The sequence below is a fragment of the Erithacus rubecula genome (assembly GCF_903797595.1).
Source record: "Erithacus rubecula genome assembly, chromosome: 17".
NCBI lineage: Eukaryota > Metazoa > Chordata > Aves > Passeriformes > Muscicapidae > Erithacus > Erithacus rubecula.
Genome location: NC_136669.1, coordinates 8,818,309 through 8,842,254, shown reverse-complemented (window position 1 = coordinate 8,842,254; position 23,946 = coordinate 8,818,309). Strand labels below are relative to the sequence as shown.

Here is a 23,946-nt window from a genome sequence, read left to right as displayed (position 1 = left end):
CTCACAAGCTGCCTTTTTTTGTGACTCAGGTGTTACTTTCTGGGCAGCTGGGGTTGGTTTTTTTTGGTTAATTAAATCCACACTTAGTTGAAAAATCGAAATGTTGATTTACTTTAATACAATTGGCAACAGAATTTCAGCTCCAAAATTACAGTCCTCTGTTAAAAATCTGACCTCCTCAGTGGTCATTGAACATGACTGTACTTCTATCTTTTCCTGTTTTTATATTCAAAGATAAAGAAATAAACAGAAATATTTTAAAATATGTTCTACAAGTTTACTGCAGGGGTGTAAGTTAAAACCATGTCTAGACAGGGACACATAAGCAAAACTAAGTCAAATTATTTTACTGCATTATTCATACATTAATTTTAAGTATACCTTTCTAGGATATTCTCAAAAGAAACTAATTATCTTTAAGTAAATTTCATTTCACTTTACTTAAACTAAAGTTTTATTTCTGAATTACAGTATCCACATGAACTGCAGGCTATATGGAAGATACTTTAAAAATTACACTCTTTAATTAATTCTGGTGTGCTTTCCTGCTTATCTTTCCCCATGTAGACATGGCATCAGTGCTGCCAGAACAGCACCCGGGGGGCTGACCTTGGCAGTGTGATGTAAAACCTCTGCACAGTCTCTGGCCTGGCACTCCCTGTTCCCTTCACCTCTGCTGAATCACAGGGATGTGCTTTTAACAGGAGCTGATAGGGATCATTTATAACTGGGACTGGTTTTATACACATTACACTGTAAGATAGGTACATTTATTAAAATACAGAAAAATAAAAGATGGGGGATTTTTTTGTTGGTTTTGGGGGTTTTGTTTGTTTTGTTGTTTTGTGGCTTTTTTCATTTACTATTCAGTCTTCTATGGAACTGTAATTTTTAGATGGGTGGATTTCTAGATAGATAGCCATCCTGGCCTGAGTGATCCAGAATTGTCTGTCTTCCTATATTACTGTGATACAGTTTGTTTCTTAAAATTAAATCATCTTTTAATTTTAAGAATGTTTGGAAAATATCTTAAGGTTGCTACATTTGTGAGAAAGGAGGTCATAAAAATATTTATTAATTCAAATTGTGAAAACTGCAACAAAGAAACTGAGGGACGGGGAAGCAAACCACACTTGGATATCAAAGGGAGACTTTCTACTCCCACCAGAGGTGAAGGAGGGCAGTTCCTCTCCAGATTCCAGTGAAAAGAGAACACATCTCTTCTCCTCTGAGTGCAGCAGGAGTGCCAAGGCAGGTGCCAGCCCAGGGCACTGGACTCTTTCTCTTGCAGACTGTGCACGAGTTTGTGAGAACAGGCAGAGCAAAAGCCTTGAGCAATGCTGAAGGGTGAACTTCACACGCAGTGCTTGCAGGCTTGGCCACTCCTCTGCTCTCTGCCCTCTGAGGTGACAGTGTCCAGCTGCCACCTGGACATGGTTGTTCATCCATGTAAGTGAACAGGGGAATGGAGAAGGCAACAGGATATGAGAATCAGCAAGGAAGTAATGGCTGGTTTGGTATCCTTGGCTTTGCTTTATTTTGGTTTCTGAAACATTATGTTTCACACCACATGTTTTGTACTTTGCTCTTCTGTGCTATCTTTCATCCAAGGGATCTCAGAGCACTTTACTCACATTATTAATTAGGCCCCAAAACAACCCTGGAGGTAATTAAGTATTTATTATTGTACAGATGCAGGAGCTGAAATAGTGAAATACATTAAAGGCCCCTTGGACTGCTCTGTTAACAGAAAATGTCTTTTAAATAGTTGTAAATTGGATTATTAAGACTGTTAATGCTTCCTTATTCTTGCTATTCTTGATGCTGGCTTGTTCAGTGAATGTTTCCAACCTTACACTGTGAACAGGCAGTGCAGAACCTGTTCTGGTTTAACTTCACACATGGACATCTGCACTGAGCCTTTTGGATAGGAAATCCAGCACCATTTACATCAACAGCTCCCTACTGCAAAGTGTGGAACTTACACATTTAATCACTGTTATGATTTCCCTCTGAATCTGCACTTCCTATTTACAGTGCACAGTTCCAAGAGGAGGGAGAACAAGTGTCCCTCTCCTGATCTGTGTACTCTGAACTGCTGAAGGTGACTTAGGTACAATTGATTAATTCAGCATTGCAATGAAGTAGAAACCAAGTGTCTGTTAATTTGTCTCAGAATACGGGTGATAAAAATATTTCCATTTGAAAAATGCTCATTTCTTCTGTTTATATTTTCTGCTCTTTCCTTTAGCTTTAATTGCTGAAAGAGTGCCAAAGTTCGAGTCTAGATACCTCTGTTCTTCTTTTAGTTTGTCCCTAAATTTATTTGTCAAGGATGGTTAAAACTTTGGGGGGTTGGTTGGTTTTTTTTGCATTCTCTTTTTCTCACTGTTTCCTCAGCAAGTTTGAAGCAAGAGAGGAAGTAATATTGCTGTTTTAAACACAACATAAAAAATACTATGCTAGAAATTTTATTTGCAGTCTGCCCCTGTCCTGACCTAGGAGTTCTTGCTGTAGGGACAGCAGGAATTTCTTCCTGCTTCTCACTAACAGCTTAACTGAATCCATACTTTCCAAAGCTCCCAAAGCAGGTATAGGAAATTGCTTTTTCAGCATAAGGAAGGTAAAATAGAAGTCTGATGGTAACAACTTTCCTAAGAAACATTTGCAGTACAAAAAAGGGACTGGTTTGCCTGGCGAGTCACCAATGCTATTTCCACTTTCTCTATTGTGGATTGAGCAATATTTCAAAAAAATATTTTTTCCTAATCAGACAACTAGATCCATGAATGGAATTTGTACTACACATTTCAAACGAAGAACAGAAAGTGAATCCAAGTGCAGAACTTCTTTTTTTTTAACTTAGTAGTCACATTTCCCTCACCAACTGAGGCTCCAGTCCCCCATCTTCAGAGGCACCTCTGAGTACCAGCTCACCCTAACCCTGTGTGACTCTATTAGTGTGGCACTGTGCAAAGATGTATAATTCTGTCTGCTTTTGTGCAGAATTGGCTCACAAAGTCAGTTGGCCACAACTCCTGCTAGTCCCAGGGCTTATACTGATTCAAGACCTTTGTGCCACAGGCATCTCTTGGGGTTTCTTCCCATGCAGAGAATTGGTGTCAGATGCTGTTTAGAAGTGCATGTAATTGCTCTTTGCTTTCCTGTTTACACTGATGCTGTCAGGGCTGTTTTTATAGTTAATCAAGGTACCTTCTGCAGCAACTGCAGTAGTAGAATAAAAAATACAAGCAGTGTTTATTGCCAACTGGTGTTCTCCCTCACCAAGCAGGCTATGAACTTAAAATACATAGAGCTTAAATGTGCAGGACATTCTGTACAAACTTTAAGGTTGATTTGAATTTTGGGCATAAACCACCTGACAGTTTCTGTTTCATGTTGGGCTATTTTAGCTTTTAGTAAGTATAAAGTCAGTAAGAAACATGTACACAGCTGATACACAAACTAGAAGATCTTTGCCACTGTTTGATTTGTCTTCACAAGTTACTGATGTTCAGTTCAGTTTAGGGTAAAATATCCTTGTATCAACCCAAATATCCTTGTATCTATAAGTGAGCTCCAGCTTTTAACTGGATGTTTCCTGTGTTTCCTGTGACCAAATCCTTAGACATTTATATATCTCAAATACTCTATGGCATTGAAATGAAACCATCTTTCTCATCACTGCATTACCATGGCAGGAAAATGAAAGTAAGATTGGACAGGACTTTCTGGATTATGAAATCCTTTTGCTTACTTTCTAGGGCAACTGTGGGATAAATGGCTCACATTTGCTTCGAAGCCAATTGCTTTCCTTACTCTAATATATAGATTATTTTGGCAACTCCTTTACTGATTAGAAAACTATTATTTGCAACTTCTGTATATGGGAAACCAGTCTGTACCATTTGTACTTGCACCAGTTTTGTTCATTAGCCCTAACAGCACTTCTGCTTGAGGTTTCCTTTCAATACTGTCATGGCAAAAGCAGCTTTGTCTCTTGTTCAGCTGTCCTCTTGCTTGGGTTGCCACACCAGCTCCTCTAAAATCTTATTCTGTAAAGGAGATTTTTATTTTCCTTGAGCTCTCTCATAGTCCTCCTCCTCATTGCTGCACTTTATATTGTTGTATCTTTCTTGCTCATGACCAGAGCTATGTCAGAAATAACCAGCAAACCTTTTAGTGCCTTGGGCCACAGCATGAATACATCATGTGTCATCAATAGCTCCTAGACTTCAGCAGAATTTTATGTAAGTCCTCAGGTAGTGGCATTCTATTTAATACTGGCAGAATCTGTCTGATTTTTGTAATTTCAAACCTGAAGATCACACTTCTTGCATGATACTGCTCTCTCCCATATGGCATCTATTTCTCACCTTTTGTCATCTGCAGATTCAATTAGCACCCATAGACTTTTTATGTTTTTGTAATGAGAAGATCAAGTAAAGTCATCCTTCACATGGATTCTTGAGGAATTGCCAATATAAAGTCCCTGCAGCCCAATAGCTTCCAGGATGACCAGCAGTTTTTATCCATGCTACACTTCTACAGGTCCTGACTTGTCCATCTCAAATAGTATTTGCACATACAGGAACTTTGGTTTGCCCTGCTGAAGTCCAGTTTCCTTTTTCTAAAAAATTAATTATCCTGTCTTAGAAATGTTAGCTGAATTTAACAGGCAAATTTGGAAACATTTTTCATAGTTTTATTTTTTGCCTTGCCAAACTGAAAAAGAGACAAATCATGTTTATAACTTGCAAAAGAAACAGCTGTCCTGTGCTCCTCCATAACATCAATGACGACTTTGCTTTAAAATGCGTCATGCCACTAATTAGTTTTTAGTGCACACCACTCTTGGAAGAGTGAGTAACTGCTTTCATGGGCACAGTAGAAGCTCATGGCTTATGTGCCCTAAATTAGTGTAAATCGTGGTTCTAGGAGATGTGTCACATCTCTGATCCTTTACAAGCTGTTTCTGGATTTTCCTTTGGGATTGCTGCTGCTGAATTATACCCCGTGCTCAGCACCAGGAATCACAGGGTTAAACCAACACTGTCTGCCCTGGACAGCCCTTGGAAGCAGTCAGGCATTAGCCCATGCTGGCTCCATTTCCAGCCATCATGCTGCTCCGTGCTTCAGAGGCCATCCCATCCCAGATAGTTTCCTCTGACTCCTCTGATCCCTTAGCAGTGCCAGGAGCTGCTGAGTGCTGCCAGCTCTGGCTCCAGGGATCAGTCCTCAGACCTCATTTATTCAGCACAAGCAGATCAAGTGCTTGCTGTGCAAGTTCCCTTAAGACCTGGGAACATAATTACTGTTTAATATGTCTTTTGCATTCAAAGTGCCTAAACAGCTCTTAAGATTTGCTCTTATTCTATGATGGCAGGTGTGTATAATGGGCTCACTCTGCTGTGAGGGCACACAAGGGCTCAAGGGCTGTTCCTAAGAATTTGTCCGTGGAGAACTGAGCAGAACAGGGCAGGATCAGTATCCACAGTGCCTGTTTGGTGGAGGATAGAGAAAAATACTATAGCAGCTGTGCTGGGGCGTCCTTTCAGAGAAAACCAGTTGGTGACTTCAGAAAGGAATGGGAGTGAATTACCATGAGGGTGGTGTGGGTGCCCAGGGACCTGGTCCTGGCTCAAGGAAGGAGCAGGGCAGGCTGGCAGTGCAGAGGGGACAGTGCCTGCACCATTTCCCACATACATGTCCCACTCAGATGATGTCTGGAATACCTGAACGCTCTGTAATCTCTAATTCTATGAAACCAAACCAGCTTGGTGTTTTGGAAGCTGATCTGATTCCATCACAGCTTTTAGATCTTGAAAAAATCTAAAATATAATCTCCCTTGGGAGCTACTTAGTCTTTTGTCCACTGCCAGCTACCTACATTTTCTGCATTGGGTATTTCCCCTAAGGAATACAAGAAGACATTTTTTTTCTAAAAAGCAAATATGACTGTGATAATTTATTTTAAATTGCAGACAAAAGCATTTGTTTCTTTGTAAACAAGTATTTTAAATCTATGCACACCAAAACTGTTACTGTTGCTTTCAATAATAAGGTTGAAGAAGCAACCTCAATGAAACTATACAGCTAAGAAAAGAAATTATTTTCAACCAAGAATGAAAAGTCTAAATGCTGCATGAAATGCTTTTAAGTGTACACTGAGAATCCTCAATACACATTATAATTTTCATTTAACATCTGAGTTCCTCTGAGTGCAATTCCAGTTGCTTATGAAAAGCTGAGGTTTAAAAGTGCCTGGTGGCTGTAGTTTTAAGGTAGAGGGTCAAAGTCTGTTACTGAGAGAATAATTAAGGGTCTGGTCCTCAGCTTGGCCAGTTTGATGCAATTTCTCTGACTTTAATAAAGTTTGACTAATTTACATGAGCTGGTAAGTTACCTTCAGGTCCATGTTTTTAGTGAGAAAAATAATTCCCTTGCCCTTTAAAAGTACAACTGCAATTATTTGCTAAGAACTGTCTCATAGCCATTTAGGAAATATTTCACAATGCAGGGAAAATGTACAAAGAAACTTAGGGATATAAACCACCAGGACACCAAGTAAGAGGGAATGAGAGAGATAAAGATGAAAATCTGCTCAATTTTTAGGGAATCTGTAGGATGCACATTCTGTGCACTTGCTTATGATGAGCTGAGTAACAGGGTGCAAAATGCACAGGACTCCTGGTAATTCTGTATGTGTTCCTTATCTGAGTGGATTGAGTGTCACTGTGCTACTGAAATGTGTTCATATCAACTAAATGCAGATAGTGTCTGTGGACCACTTGTCCACAATGGAATATATCAATATCAATGGAATAAACAATGTCACATTGAAAGACCAACAGCTCCTAAGACATGGCTGTTTCAACTCACTGCACTGTGCTATTTCAAATACCACAGTACTTACTATTTCCTTTGCTGAAAAATTCTGGATTTGTTAATAATGTATGGGATTATCACAAATCCACCAACAGGTAGTATCTGTGAGAGCTGCTGAATGAAATGAAAAGTAGGATAATTCAGATATAAGTATGTATTAGGAAAGGATTTAAAGGAACAAACTGTCTCAGTGTTTTCCACTGCTCTTTAATTGGGGGTTAGGCTTGAGGTCAGGAAGAAGCATTTGAAGTTCAGGAGTTACTCTTTCCTAATAGCCAAATTTAGATGAGTAAGTGATGGTATACTATGAGAACAGATGGATGGTTTTGTGGTTTTGTGATCAAAACATCAGACCACTTTCTTTGCTGTCTTTGCTGTACACTTAATGGGAACAGACTATTCACTTAATGTTCCTATATCCAGATTTCCCAGCACTAATTTGCAAATAACATTTGCTTGAAAGCACTTGTTTCTTTAGAAAGTGGAAACGATTACAGGCTTGTTTAACATAGTGAATATGTATATATTGATATATTCAGCATTCTCAAATGTAACCCAAGTATGTGCTGTAGGTGGGCAGGACAAACACCAGTCTGGCTGTGAGGGGCTGAGTTGGTGCCCAAGCTGGAGAGCACCTGAGCTATTTACAGTGCAGCACAAAGCAGCCAGAACTGCTCCTTCAATTCAGACAAGGGAATATTAATCCTTAGCAGGAGCATTTATCTACCACAGAGGTCCTTTTCCTCTCCTGCACACTGCAAACACATCACTCAGAAGAAAGCTTTGTCATGGTCCTTGTTTCACTGGTGGTTCTGACCAGACCTGAGCTGAGACCCATTCCAGGGTACTCTGGAGAAACCAGGAACCCTGATGTCTCAACATACACAAGTTCACCCAAATTCAAATTTTCTGCAGATCAGTTTTTATCTAAACTCCAGGAATTTAGAGCACAGTCAAAGATAGCTGAATAACCAAGCAAAGCTGTGAACTTTTTAAACAGATCTGTTTCCACATGTTATTTGTTTCAGTCCTAGCAGAATAACATGTATCTGTAAGAAAGAACTGAGTGCTATTTTGGCTAATGCATTTTCAGTAGAAACAGTATGTTATGTTTAAAACAACTTTTTTCTTCTAAAGTCTGGATCAAGTTAAAAAACCTAACAGACACATCATAGCCTGAATTTAAAGCACAGAAAGATAGAAACCCAGCTTGTAACTGAAATTAGGAGACCACAGAAACAATTCACACAGAGTTCCTCAATATTGTTTTTCAGGAAACACTGATAATTGAGATTTAGTTGGATGGAGTAATTCTTTGGCTTATACATGGGGTGCAAATAATGCTTTTCTCAAACTGCAAACATGTAATTTATAACACTGCAATATTTTCATGCAGAGTCTCAAAGTGAAGAAAAAGCACACATGTGGTATTGTTTTGGGAAATTATAGACTAGGAATAGGATAATCTGATCCAGTTGAAATACAGGAGCATTTCTATAATCATTATTCCAAGTGAGATTGTTGAGGACTGAGAACTTCTGAGGTTGCCAAAGGATGTGTTTAATCATTTCCTTCACACATTTCTCTTCAAAGTAGTATCTTTTATTTATTAGGTAGAGCAAGATAAAGGCTGGACTGTGGCCTGTGGGCTCCAGTCAGCGGGGTCAGGCCTGCCCTCAAGCAGATGACAGAGCATCTCTGAGCAAACCATGGTGATCAATATCCCTGCACTTCCAAACGTCTTGGAAGATGCTCCAAGTTTTTGTTAGGCTTCACAAAACCTGATGGAACTGAGATCTACCCCCTGGGCTTCCAACTAGCAATATATGAAATTCACAGGTCTGGAGGATTTTATTTGAGGAATAAAATACCAAATTCTCATCCACCATACAAGGACAAAATAAGCTCAGAGACCCAATACACAAACTGAGGAATCACTAAGAAATACAGCCAGTATTATGTGTATTGCAGATTCTGAAATTAGAGATAATGTCTTTTAATATGTAAAGCATTTCAATTCTGTCTCCATAAGAAGATCAAACAAGCCAACATAATCCTTGAATAACAGGTGGATATTATTGCTTTCAGAAGCCTTGTAGCCCATCATTGAAAATAATCATGGCATTTTAGCTAGCTAGGTCCACTCTATAGGAAATCACTGATTAAATGTGAGAATCCTGTGTTTCTGGTGATGGAAAGGAGAATGAAAATACCTGAGTAATGGTTGAAAAAATGCTTTTAAAATATAATGCTCCAATTTTCTGTCATGACAGTTTAATAGCCTCTGGCTGATGCAATAAAAATCATTTTCACAGACTTACACCAAAACATCACATGTAAACAGACACCACACTGCCTATGGCAGAAAGCAGTGTCTTCCTAGGAAAGAAAAGGACTAAAAAGTTATAAAATAGCAACAATAAATACCAATGCTCTTGTCATTCTTTTCATTATTTCTTAATTCCTTGAATGTGAGTCTTAGCTTGGCACAATGTTCTTCACAGCACCAGGTAATATGTTGATATATGACTGATTGCAGACCAGTAGCAACTCTTCCTCCTCCCAAATGCAAAGAAGACTTACAGTTTCTCAGGACAAATTTCAGTTTTAAAAATAATGGTCTCCTTTCCTCAGTGTGACTGGTGGGAATTCTGCTGGAACAAACTGTTTGTTCCCATAAATTATGGGGTGTTTATATAACATATCCAAGAAATATAGTTTTGTAGACAATTTTGATCACTCAGGCTTGTGATAATGAGTCCTCCTGCTTTAGAGTCCTCATGGAGTTTTTTTCTCAGACTTAACATTTTTTTATATGAATGACCTTTTACATCAAGTTTCAGAACTTCATTTCCTTTATTTCCCAAAGCTCCAACTTCCCTTCTTCTGTACAGATACTTATCAATGCCAGATGTTTAAAATACCAGAATACTGCTTAATTTGCAGAGGCAAATTTTTCAGCAGCAGCAGGGGCAGCTCTCACTGAGGCTGCTGTCAGGTCAGTGCAGGTACTTTCTGTTACCATGTTAACTGAACCCAGCTCTCATCCTCATCTACACCATGAGTCAGCCTGGCCAGGCCTGCTGCTTCCAGCTGGGTCACTTTAGATGGTCATCCTGTCAAATGCTTCACTGGAAAGGCTCTAGTGTGCTTAAACCCTATCTTTGGCTACATATTCCTTTAAAATACCATCAGCTTTTAGAGTTTTTATCAACGAAACTCTGTATGCACTGTCTTAATTACAGACCTCTTCTCTTCCTTTTTTTGGTTCATTTGAATGCAAATCCTGTTCTGCTGCTGAACAATGGAAATGTCCACAGCCCTCACTTTCTCACATCAGGGTTCAGATTTCAGGAATCAAAAGAAAAGAGCTGTGCCAAGCCTGAAGAAAATGATACTGCTTAAAATGCTTTTGAATTGTAATACTGTGCATGCTAATATGATGATAATAGTACTGTGCAGCAATTAGGAAACCTATTATGTGTATATGTTGTGCCCTACTACATACAAAAAGGTGTCAGCTATTAACTGAATACTGTTTTCATTTATAGAAACAATCTTCTGGGTGCTGAAATAATCTCCAAATACATTGAAAGAAAACAACTGTATTCGTAACTACTCTTATTAAGCTCTCCAAAGGAGCACTTCTGATAAAGACAGTGCTGGCAACAGATCTGCTTCAGGTGGAACTAGGTCAGAAAGAAATGATAAGTCGATAGTTGAAATAATTGAATACTTCAAATCAGAAGACAATAATTGAAAGGTTCAGCCTTCTGAATCTATGCACTCTAAGAGTGTCTACGTGACTGTGAAATGACAAAGGCTATTACAATGGAGATCCTCCTTTCTGAAGGATATGACAACAGAAATTATACCCTTTGAGAGAGAGGTTTGGAAGGTATTTTCTGGATGGGTGTCAGTACAAACAGATGATTAAGCTCCCTGTCCTTAGGCATACCTCACACCCCAAGAGATTTGTATTGGTATTTAGTGGAGAAGTTGTCTATGTTAGTTTTGATTAAGCCTGTTTTCTACCCAATTGAGAGGGGCTTGGCATCCTTTGGGTTCCTGGGCAAGTTGTTAATTCATGTATCAGGAAGGAAGTTGAAAAGAATGCTGATGGTGTTTGATTTTTCTTAGTTTGATCCTTGTGATTTGTGGATGTGCATGGGGTCCAACTCTTGTTATTGCCCTTGTGCTCTGCCATGTGTGGTTTGTTTCAGATTAACTGGGCTCCAGAAGGAAAATCACTAGTGAGCCAAAATGGAAAATAGTCCTTGTGCTTTATAACCAACATTTAACTTGGTGCTGTAATCCTCTAAGGATTAGATAATTGTATTTCTTTCAGAAATGTCAGTGAGAGTCCTTGTACAGAGTGAGGTGCATAGAGTGAGTTCCACATGAGACCCTAAAATGGAAGAAAACCTCACCCAAAGGCTGAGTCACATTCCTATGAAGAAGAAGCCTCCTCTCCTGCATGTTTGTTTAATTAAAAGTGTAGAAACTGATTATTTTCTCAGAAGCCTGTTGGCAATTAGGAATATGGACAAGACAGAAATGGTGAAGTGGGAACTTCCTGATTTCTGTCATTAACAACTCACAATCATGCTCTGTGTTTCCTCTATGCTTCAGTGGCATCCTTGCCTTTGTGCCAGATTGGTTCTGGACAGCCAGGATCAAAATGTTTAAATAGTTTGTATGGGGGGCTGCCAGAGCTTTGTGAACACACCAGACCAAATCCTTCTGTATTTTGATCACTAACAATCAACAAATGACTACAACAGATGAACTCATGCAGTAAATGCCTTGGACATTGATATCTGTTAAGACAGATAAGAGTGTTCAAAACTCAAATCTTTTAAACTAAAATAAAATATGTTACCAGATTTACATTCAATGTTTGTTTCCCATAATAAATGAGACTAAAGTCCTTTCCCATAAAAAGCATTACTTCCTCAAACTTAAAAATATCCAGTTATAATAGTGGGAAAATAACATGTGCTGCTAGCATATTGTGATTATATTCAATTAAAGCTTTTTTTTCCACTTTCCAGACCATAGTAAAAAGAAAAATTGTTCTATTTTTGTCAGCACTGCACAGAGAACAGTCAAAGTGAATTAGTTTTCACTGATTTTCACAGTAATCTGTAAACAAGATTTATTAAAGTAATTAAATGAAGATTTCATAATAAGTAAGGCATTTAACTCAGAATTTGGAATTGTTAAAAGCATTAATATACTTAGAATTGATTCATCTTTAGATTATGTAAGACTTGCAGATATTGCTGTTTCCTAATGGAATTGTAATCAATTATGAACTATGAGATTCATGCTCATTTTTGTAAAGTGTACATTTGAGAGAAGACGTGTGACATTGCCACTGGGAGAAAAGGGGTTGTATAAAGTCAAGCCCTGCAGGAATGCCACACACACAGAGCTCACTGGAGGCCTGACCCACCACCCACCACAGGAAAATCATCCAGGGATGTTCCACCAAGACTTAATCTGAGGAATTCTTGTCCTTCCCTTCCACCACACAGATTTTCCCTTCACAATAACTTGTCTATAATATGCTAATTGCCTCAAAGATTCAGCTCCCAGTCTTCCCACCTTCCCATTCCCTCGTTTGCTGGTGCTCCCTGTGGATCTCAGTGCAGAGCAGTGTCCCAAAGGCTGGAGGCTGCTGCTGTCCAGGCTCCACCAAGCCCTGCCAGCTGCTGCAGCCTCCCCAGGTGCTGGGGCTGGATGGGCTCTCACAACTGCCCTGGCTGCTGCTCAGTTTCAGCCACTGCTGCTGTGGATGCATCTCAAGAGATACAACTCAGGAAGTCACCTTCTGTCTTTTTGTCAGCCCCGTGTCTGGTTATTGTTCACTGGAACTCCAGCCAGCTCCTTTTAGCAGTCTCTTCTAACCTGGTGTGTCAGCACCAGATGTGTGGCTAAGTCTAAGAGATTTTTGATGCTTTCATGGGAAAAAGATGAGTGTTTCTCTGGTAAAAATGTGCATTTTTCTTCCTTTTCCATGCCTAAGTGGGTTCTTTGTTTGTAAAATACAATATGGTTCTTTACAAGGGAGGTATTGTACTCATGGCATGGGGAAGCTCTGAGAACTGCTTAGATGTTGCTCTGTTACTTAATCTATCACTTCTATGAGTTTATTACTATTGTTTCAATATATTCAATTTCAATATATTCAATATATCGTTTCAGTTCTGCATGAACTGAAAAACAGATCATTATTTCACCAGAAGAAGAGTATTCACTTCAAGTCTTCTCATTTGAACACTGGAAAATTTCCATTCCATCTATTGCTCAGCTGCTGTGGCAGAATTCCCTGCAGGGGTTACATCCCAAGAGGAGTCATTCCTCACCAACAGGCAAATGAGGGACCCCAACACTCACCCCCTGTTCAGTCCAGGAGCTGCTGAGTGCCATGCAGGAGCAGCCTGTCCCACTGCAGCCAGGCTGTGCTGCAGGATGTCCCTGGGTTCACAAACCAGTGCTCACTTAGTCCCAGCCCAGGGCAGCCCTGTGCTCCAGCTGCCAGCCTGGGGCAGTTTGAACCCACACCTCTGCTGTGCTCAGGCAGGATTTGGCTGCATCCCCTCCTGACAGCCTGGTGCAAGACACTTTGTATTGCCACAACTGTTCTTTGATCAGTGGGAGGTTGATTTAGTCTGGTTATCTCGGGGTATTTATCCTTTCCTTTGATCTAACATGTCATTCATGTTAAGTAGATCCGTCGAATATCAGCTGGAATAAATATTGACTGGAGTCTGAGTCCTCTGAAAAAACCTTATTGCTCACAAAGTGATGTAATGGGCATAAAAATTAAGGGGATTGTTGCCAATTCTCTGTACATCATTCAAATGTGGAAGCAGCTTGCTTAGTAATTTTGTGTGATCTCCTTTTTCCTTTGAGCAGTATTTGCATAAAGTTATCTACCTTTCTCTGACCATCTTACCCATCTATATCCTTCTTTACTTACTCATTTCCTGCTGTTTCAATTTCAAGATGGTCAGTAATTAAAATATCTGCTACATTTATACAGATTTTAGGCAAATTGAAAAAAAATTTTTAGAAGGAAAAAATCAGAAGTCCTTAATATTTATATGATGGATATGCAAGTAGAGAATAACATCAGCAAATTTCTATTAATTAAGTAATAGCTGAGGCTATTATATATTAGCAATTATTTTATTCAGCAATTATTTTATTCATCATTCAGTCTCCATTGGCAAAGGACAGGGAAAGCTGCAGAGTTTTTTTAAAAATAAGTTTTAAATATATGGAGCAGAAGTGCTGAAAGGGACTCAGAGCCACATGGAGCAATTGCTTCCAGCAGAAGAAAATACTGGCTACTTTATTGCTCATTCTTTTACAGATTGCCTTTTAACTTCAATTGAAAGAATGGGACCTGTAACACTATATATATTATAATGTTGTCATTGTTTCAAGTGGTTTTAATTTTGCTATCTATGCAGCCTCTTTGGAAATGCAACATTTGCATGAGCTCCTGCCTCTGATCTTTGCCTGGGTGGGATAGGCCAGACCAACACAGTAACCTAGCTTAGCATCCAGACATCCTGTAGCATCCAGACTTCATAGCCATGCAAAATATGGTGTGTACACATAGCAGAATTGCTAAATGCATTTCATTTCTGTGTTTTCCATTACTGTTCACAGAAATGTAAAATGTAGCACAGTGTTTTCCACTACTGTGTCAACACAAGGGTTTTTAACTCCATTCCTTTGACCAATGGGTTGGGAGTTATTCTGTGTCTTAGTTTAAATAATGGTGGAATTGATCATATTTCCACAAAAAGAAGATATGAAGCAGTCAAATATTTGTACAAATAAGTGTGTTTGATGTATTTGAATGCCAGTATGACTGACATGTAAATTTAGTGCAATGAATATGTTCTGTTATCCCTTTCAGTTTCCTCTGATCTGCCAGCTGGTAACATTCCCCCTAGTGCAGGTCCTGATAGGAACCTGGCCCACAGGGCTTCAGAGTGCTGCCTAAAATCTTACCTCATTCATTACTGACTGGCAATGTTTATTTATTTTGCTTGTTTTTACTATTTCTTTTTCAAGAGAAATGGAAAATATTTTGTGAACTCCTAGGAGGTTTATAGTACATAACTGAAAGAAAAGTAGGTAACTTATGATGGCAAGGAAATTAGGAAGGTGAAGAAAGGAGGTAAATTCTGTCTATTGTAATTCTCTTTTTCCTCCTGAGACCCACAGCAAAACCCACTGGTACCAGCACAAGTAACCCCAGCTGCTTCCCTGGGCCCTGGTCTTGTGCCAAGTCTAGAAAAGAGCAGCCTGGGAGGGATGAATTGAGGCTATGGACAGATACAGCTACAGGCAGCTCTTCCTGGAGCTGTGGGAAGAAGGCAGGACCTGTTTCAGCCCCAGTGTGCAGAAGTAGCACATAAGCACTTTATCAGTGCAGTAGCAATAGAATATTGTGGGTTCCATGCAAAGATTGCATTCCTGATTACCCAGGAAGCCAGTTTCTCCCAAAATTCAGACCATTTTAAGGCAATACATTGTGGTGTCTATAGAAAAGCTTCTTCTCCTCTAGTATTGACATTTGCATGTTTATTAGCCCTGACCTCAAAATCTGAATTTTCTTTCCATAGTTTATACTGGTACGCATTATTAACTAAAAAATTTCCTGCTCACTCTCACAAATCCTACTAGAAAATAGTAACTGTGGTCTCTGAAGTGGTTTTGTTGCTACTATTGTAACATACCAGCAGGAATGAATGCAAAGGGTTACAAAATACCAACACATGCATCACTGGTAAAAATCAGGATTGGTTTCAAAGCAATCACTTCAGACATCCAGCATGCATGTTCCACAAAAGGCTCCAATTTCCAATCAGAGTTTTAAGGATTCCATCCCTCTCTGTTGTATAGGGAAAGAGCCCATACTTTCAGTCAAACTGGGGATTAGAATCTGTGCAGTGGTTTTAAATTGTAAACCACAAGGATTAACTTTTCTTCAAGTGACTTAGAATGCCTGCTTCTCTAGAAATGTTATAACACATAAAATTCTTAATTTGTTAGCCCTGCAATAAAAAAATATTTTTTGAGTGCAGACAAGATCTGTGAAGCCAAGTCATTTTTCTCTGTAATGACACTCACATAACTGTTTTTAGAGCATACTAAAATTATAAGAACACAAGCCTCTGCTCATTTTCCATTCATGTTTCCATTATCATCAAAATATGAACTTATCTGAACTTAGGGGAGTATGGTATATAAAGTGCCAATAATTTTTATTGCAATGCATGGTATTTGCTTCATTTTCCTGTAGTTGCTATTCTCGGATAGGCTTCTGAGCATATACTGCTAAGAAATACTAATATGAGAATCTAAAAAATGTCCAGAGATATACCCAGTTTTGTGCAGTGTTATGTAAAATTTAGAGGATCTGAGTTGCAGCCCACCAGTCCTGAGAAATGTGTATTTGGTGGTATTTTAGGTCCCTTCCCTGATCCTAAAGCGGAAAAATGATTTGTGGGGGTGGGAGGAAAAATAAAAAATTTGGATCAACTACCAGAATTTGAAGAGTGGAACAGAGTGTTGGCTTAAGCCCACTTCAAGTGTGGGGCTACCATGCTGGTCAATTACTTTATCTAGCAGGATTCATTCTTCCAGAATTAGAAGTGGCATTCTGGTACCAGAAATTACACTGCTCCTTCAGAAACAGAGCATGTGTGGGTTCGGCTCCTGTCAATGACAATTTTTAGCATTCCCATAGTGTGGTGCCCTAGAAATACTGCTGAGAGACAGACAGACAGAGTGAGTGAGGTTAGCACGAGGCACTGGCACAACTCTGAGTCACGAGTGCATTTATTTCCCTGTTGAGTGCCAAAGGCAGTGCAAGGGTTGGAGGCTGCACGATGGACACCTGCAATATTGCTCTAAGGGCTGGGCTGCCTTGTCAAACCAAATATGAGGTATGAAAAGAACAAGCCTCCAACTTTAGAACACAGATACAATGGTAGTGCTGGACTTTATTGATGAGGAATTCATTTGACTCTTGTTTCATACTGGATTATAATAAAATCGTTACATTACATTAACTGCTCAGTGTTGATTCCTCTAAAATTGATTAATGCTCTGTCTTGCAGGTGCCACAAATAGGGACAGTCTTTTTGTATGTTTTGGAAACAACTTAGGGAGCAGTTTGAATTCAAAGTGGAAATTATAAGATTATTGAGAAGATCCCAGAAATTTCACTGGGGAGGTGCTTGCAAGAATTAAAAAGTAGTTAAATATTATGATACTTCTCCAACAGCATGCAGCTGTGCCAGGACTCAGGGTGGGCTTAGGGGAGTTGGCTGGAAGGCTGGCAAAATCCTGTTTCATAATGACTTACAATGATCTCATGGAAATTTTTTTTAAGTCTTAGTAAGAGTTAAATTTAGATCGCCTAAATTTATCTAAATCTAGATAAATTGGATAGTTAAAGACTACCCAATTTACTCTGGAACACCTGTAGAAAACACTGTTTACTGTTGTTAGCCAATGCAAATTCTTATTTGAATCAATCCATTTGGGTAAGAAGGTAAAATTGTATAATAATTTTTTTCAATTTCAGGAAGCGGCAGCTGAGATATTCCCTCTAAGGGCAGCCCTCATTATCCTTTGCAGAAGTTATCTTTCCTTGCTCTGCTCAAAAGCATTTCTAATTTGTTGCTTTTACTTATCCTGACACCAAGAGAAGTATTGTCAGAGCAATTAGGAGTGCCAAGCCATTTTGAAGGCTCATTGCATTTGATTTTGTAATGTTTCCCATCCAGTGACACATTACTATCCACTAAAACTTAGTGGAAGCAATGGAACTGCTCACAGAGAAACCTCAGGGCAAAGAAAGGATCACATGACCCTGTTTTGATAAGATGATATTTCTTGAAGATCCCAAATATTTAGTGCATTGTACAACAAAGTACAAAAGCACAGCTGAACTGCCTGGTGCACTTCTGGAGGTGATCTCAGGGGGAGCGTTGCTGCCTTGCAGATTAATCCCGATGAGTTCTGCACAAGTGGCAGAGCATCAGCCACAGCCTTTTTGTTTCCCAGGGCTGCTGCAGTGCAACCTACGCTCTAGTATTGCTTTTTGATATGCTTTTCAACACGCTTCTGCTCACTTGCCCAATTCTGGAAGCAGCATCCCATTGTAATCCTTTCAAGCACTACTACAGAAACGGGCAAGGCTTTCAAGACAGAAACCTGCACCGAGTCTGAATCATCACAACACTTCTGAGCAATTCATCTCCCCATACCTCCTGATCCCTGCGGTCAGGACTCTTCTGCTCCTGCAAAATAAATCCACTAGCAAGTAACTCACTTCAAAAGAAGCACCCACTTAATTTTCAATTAAACTTCTCACCCATTGCAAGTGCCAGACCCCCCCGCTCCGCCCCCCAGCGGGATCGAACCCCCAGCGCCGCGTCCCCACGGCAACGGCGCGGAGCGCATCCATGGAAACCCGGGGGCCGGGAAGCAGCGCCGCTCCTCCGCTGGGGAAAACACTTCAAACTGCTGAAACGCGGGGAGCGGGCACGCAAAACAGGCAATATTGAAAGCCACTGCCATTTGTGCCAAACAGCGCTGGAGATGGATGGCGCAGAGATAATGGTCCTGTCTCCACTGTTTGGTTTGTCAGGGAAACGGCTCCGTGTTTATTTTTTTCCTTTGCTTGTACGACAGGATAAAAATAGGACACGTATCTAATACATGTGTTGAAATTACGAGCACAAAAGTGTGAGTGTACGTCACACTGAGACTAGAGAGTGCACCCACAAATACTGGTGTATAACATGCCTGGTCTCATGCTTTCGATTTAGCCTGAGCAATTGGCAGAAGCGAATGAATAAGATAGTGGTTTCTTTCTTTACATATATTGTGTTTCTCGCTTCTGCCTGTTTCTGCATCTGTTTGAATGCATGTCTGTATGTGCTTATTTCACTGGTCTGCTTGAAAGAGGTTATTGATTTAAAACAACAGGATAGTAACCTTAAAATATGATTTGCATTTTGCAGCGGAGGACATATTTATATTCCATTTTGCTATTATTACTATCATCATTGTTGTTGTTATTATTATTATTATTAGTTCCACAAGGTTATTCCTTGTATTCATGTCCTTGTATAGGAGCTGTTTTTCCCCAACAGAGGAAAAAGGGCATTTAAAGAGTCCATTGCTCAGGGCAGAAAGCTAGGCTTTCATAGACAGTGGATTAGTAAGGAAGAATTCCCTGATTCTATGATTCTAGGACCGTGAATGAACTAATCACATTCATGGCTCTGCCAGAAGGACTAAGGGCATTGATGAAAAATAGGGTCTGTTGAGCAAAACAGAGGGAGATGTCCTTTCATCTGCTGTCAGATGTGCCAAGATGTCTCTTCCCAAGGAGCTGGACACACGGCCAGTTTGACAAAGATACATTGCCAAGTATGTGTTGGAGGGATTATGTGGGAAGTTGGAAATGGAAGACAAAAACTACAGACTATTTAAATCCCAACCTGTAACTGAATTCCACCTCTGAGCACAAAGGCAGAATTTGCAGGTGGTTTGTAAAGGAGAGCCAGTTTTACACTGCCCCACCATGCAGATCTGCAGCTGCAGGAGGACATAACCCTCCTCCAGCCTGCTGGGACTGCTGAACTCTGCTGCTGGTGGAAGGTTCCCTTTCAAAAGTGACTCATTTTAAAAGTTTGGGGAAATAAAAAATCAATGCAGTCATTCCTGAGAATCATGGCCATAAATAAAATACGTCAACTCACATTTTTGAAGATCTGTTCAGTTTTTGTTCTCCTGTAGAGAATAGAAGTGTCCTTGGTTTAATACTTCAAATACAGCTGCATGTAGCTGGGAAGGAGCTGTTACAGCTTATACATATTTCATAAAGAAATACAAAGTTCTGAACTCTTGAAAACTTCCTACCCTCCTAAGCATAGTTTTCTTCTACACAACCATTGCTGTCCCAATCTTTCCTATTTTTTTTAAATTTATTAATCTGTGGGGCTTTTTTCTTCTTGTTAGCTGGCATTTATATGTTCAAATAGAATTTTAAAATTATTTTCCTTCTTCTTTCAAAACACATGATCCAATTTTCTATTGTTTTTACTATAACATTGTAGAAATTGACTTATTTAAACCAAACATAGATTGTACATAATCAGAAAGAGCTGCAGATAATCACATAACAGGGTGTTTGGATCTGAAAATATTACTCAACAATGCACAACTATAAGCCAGATTTCCTCAACTTTTTTATTTTTTTATCAGAATTGGAGTAGATTTGGGTGAAGTAGGACAATTGTGGTCCTATTGTGGTCTCTTTTCATGTTATCAGATACTATTCTTGACTTTGGTTTGACAGGAAACTCATTTATTCCTGAAAATTTTTATACTCTATACTAAATGTTCAAAGCAGTTCATTTGGATATGTACAAGATTTTAACAAACAATTGCTATAAACATCTGCTATAGGTAATGTCTTTCACTCACTATGCAGAAATTGCCACTCCATTATCATCAGTAAACAGACAGAAGATAATAGTTTGTCTCAAATTGGGCAGGTCCTGGCAATATTTTGAAACACATTTGGTGTGTTAATGTGTTCTGAAAGCTAAAAGGAGTTGTAATTGTCATTTTTCTAGGCACGTTTGGCACTCTCATTTTTGTCAGAAGAATTCTGTTATTAAATGTAATGTTTCATATTTGTCTGCTAGTAGAATCTGAACTGATCTTTTACAACCTCATCTTATGCCCTCATCTCTCCGAACTGTTCCACCCTGATTCCAGTAGGAGGAAGGTGAAAGGCCATGGTGTGTCATTATAGAAATATTTTGTAATTTCCCAGATTCCAAACGCTACATAGCAAGTCAAATCCAAAGTTCTGCCCAAGCAAAGAAGCAACTGCTCATATGCAGGAGAGCCAGTGAAGTGCAGCAGCAGGGCTGCATTCCCTGTGGCTGGAGCTGCAGCAGTGGCTGTCTTTGGATGGATGCACCAGTGTGATGACTTTATTGCATCTGCACAGAGTCAGCACTGCAAGTAAAACAATCCCTACCTCTAAAATGATTGTTTTCTTCTTTCCTGCTATTACCTTTTGGGCACATTTTTGTCTCGTGTCACTGGGCTGCAGTAACAGTACAATCCCTGTTGCTCTCAGAGTGGAACCAGATCTGAGCACAGACATCCAGGAGTGTTACACCTGCTTGTAAGCCTTTGGTGGATATTTAACCTTACTGTGCAACACCACTTATTAACAGCAATTGGTGTTTAAGTTTATCTTCACAGTAGGTATATCACATACAGTCATTAAATGAGTGCCTGCTTTTGAACTAAATGATTCATAAGTATTGAAAGTGAATGTAACCAGTGATTTGATTTATTTTTTCTTTAATTCAACTATTATAGACCAGGCAACCTTAGAAATGTTATCAGCAAAGTGCTATAGTTTTAGGTTGGTATTCTAAGTCTGTTTAGCACCTCTTTCCCTTTTCCAAAGCAGTGCTTACATTTGAAATGCTGGCTTCAAAAATCAATGAAACCTTTTGAAAACTGAATAAATTCCAGAAATATATATGTAATGTGATAGACCATAAAGTAGATAACAATGTATTACAGGTGTGTATATATTATTTTAGTTTGATACAGGAGGCCATCATGCTTCATCCACAAATACTGTACAAATGTCCAGAATTCTGCTGGAGCTTTTGAAACCCCTGAGTCTGACAGTGAATGGCTGTGGGTTCTGCAGGACTTTTCCTTCAGTACTTGGACATTTTGAGCTGGCTGACTCTTGTTGACAATGTGGAGCCAAGAGTTAGTGCTAGTGAAAGGATGGGAATCATTGTAATCCTTTTGATCTGGCCTATGTAAAATCCCAGGTGAAGGTACCCTGTGCAAGAACTGCTGCCTTCTGCTGCTGCCCCACTCACATGGACGCACAGCTGAGTCCATAACCTTAGAAGAGGCACTTCTTTGGAAATTCTGGGAATTAATTCTTTCCAATAGCACTGCTTGGCACACACTAGCACACACATAACAAGCAAGCAGTTGCACGGCCTTCTTCAGACCACAGCTGTATCCAGCTCTGCAGAAACTGTTTTGAGCTTTGTTTCCCCTTCCCCAGCTGAATTCAGACTGGTGTTACCACCAGTAACCATTCAATTTTAGCTAGTGATATGCTCAGGATTTCTTTCTGGAGTTAGTGAGAAAGCATTCCTGTGTCTGCTTAAAGTGCTTGTTTAAAATAGATGTTAATTAAAGTTTATCTTCTCTGGTGGGAGCCATTCAGCTCTATCCCAGACAAAGCAGCAGTATGGACATGCTGCAGGTATGCCAGAGGTTTAGTGCTCTAAAATTCTTGGAGAAATTCCAGAGCACAAGCCCATGTTATCTGTTTAAGATGAGCCCCAGAGTGTTCTCAGACTTGAAAGCTAAGCAGACAGTGAACCTTCAAGTTCAGACTCAAGGGAAATCTTGAGCATGCCAGGAGAACAAGGGAGCCACCAGCAGTGCCTGGGCAAAGTGCCCACAGGTTTGCTTCCAGATGTCAGTAAGAAAGTCAAATGGGCAGGAGGCAGAGCCTCCAGAGCCTGCTATTTTCAGAGCAGCACAGACCTAGCTGAAGTGCAGCCCAGGCCCCCAGGCTCCTACTTTGCTGGGAGAAGGATCTATGATGCTATACCTCAGTAATTTGTCAGAGCTCTGCCTTTTGCAGCAGCAAAATAGTGCTCAAAGCATCTCACATGGCTCTGTGCAAACATTCCTCCAGCACATAGTTTAGGAATGGGCAACTTAGATTGCAAAAAACTCTGTGTTAATTTTAATTTGAAATTTCTCATTTAGCTTACTACAAAGATGGACTACAGATAATGATGACAATTTAAGTGTAAGGTGTATTCATTTGGTTCAACCATTTTCCCCATTTCTCTCTGTAAAGGAATAGGTTTCTAAATAATATAGTGGCTGCTAAAATGTTTGGGACATCTGTGCTTTAAGTATGTATTGCAAACATCTGAGATAGTAGACTCTACTTCTTTGGGGTAGTTTTTCCTGTGTCTTTACAATTCACACATAAGTGAAGGTGGCTTTGTGGCACATAACTGCAACAAGTGCTTTTAAGTACGTTATAAAATCTCACCATGGCAACATCTTCCTGCTCATCATATTTATAGTAAGAAAAAGAAAACAAGCAAAAATAATATTAACCCTGAAACCTTTCTGAAATTTAAAGATTGAAAGAGTAACCTAAGTTGGGGGAAGGGGATTGTAGCTTTCTGTAAAAATCCTTGAACATGTTACCAGGGAAATAAGAATTGAAGGTAGGCTTTTAACCTCAGCTTTATATGAAATGATCAAATACCTAGTTTTTGTTTGGGTCAGTGTGACCCAATATAATTGGATTTTAGTAGAAGAAAACTAGAAAAAACATGACATATTTGCTTTCCTCTAAAACTTCACCACAGTGGGCATGATGCAGAAACCCAGGCATGGTCATAGAAAGAGGTTCCAGTTTGGAAATGATTCCTCAAACATCTTCCTGTCACCCTGTGCTCTTGCATTATCTAAACCTGGCTCAGCAGGGATAGACACTCTTCTCACAGGGGCTTTACATGTCTCTAAAGAGTTGCAATGTGTTCTCCATTCCCTTAATACCTCATTTCTGCAGTTTTGCTGAAGGCTTGGAATTGTCTGAGTAATTTGGGAGGAATAATTGTTAGAGTGTGTCAGAGTGCCTGCACTGGAGGATGGCACTTTAAGTGCTCCTCTTGGTATCATCTAGTGGGCTACAGTTGAAGAGCTCTTCCAAATAACATGATTCAATAACATCAATTATCTCTGTTCTAGAATTTCTCCACCCTTTCCTATAGTCTCCACAGCCCTGTGTTATAAGAACATTTTATTTGAGCAGTGTGGAAGAGAGGGTGTGTAGGCTTGGTGAAAGGCTCAGATAAAACTAAATGCAACTGCACTGTCTTAGGCCATCATTCCTCAGGTAGAAAGTGAAAATAGACA

At 39.6% G+C, this 23,946-nt stretch overlaps 1 protein-coding gene across 2 annotated transcripts in view; it reads right to left on the bottom strand.

Annotated features, from left to right (window-relative positions):
• The window catches only part of SHISA9 (shisa family member 9), a 171,229-nt gene that overhangs the window by 84,764 nt on the left and 62,519 nt on the right, over positions 1-23,946 (bottom strand). The window lies entirely within an intron of this gene.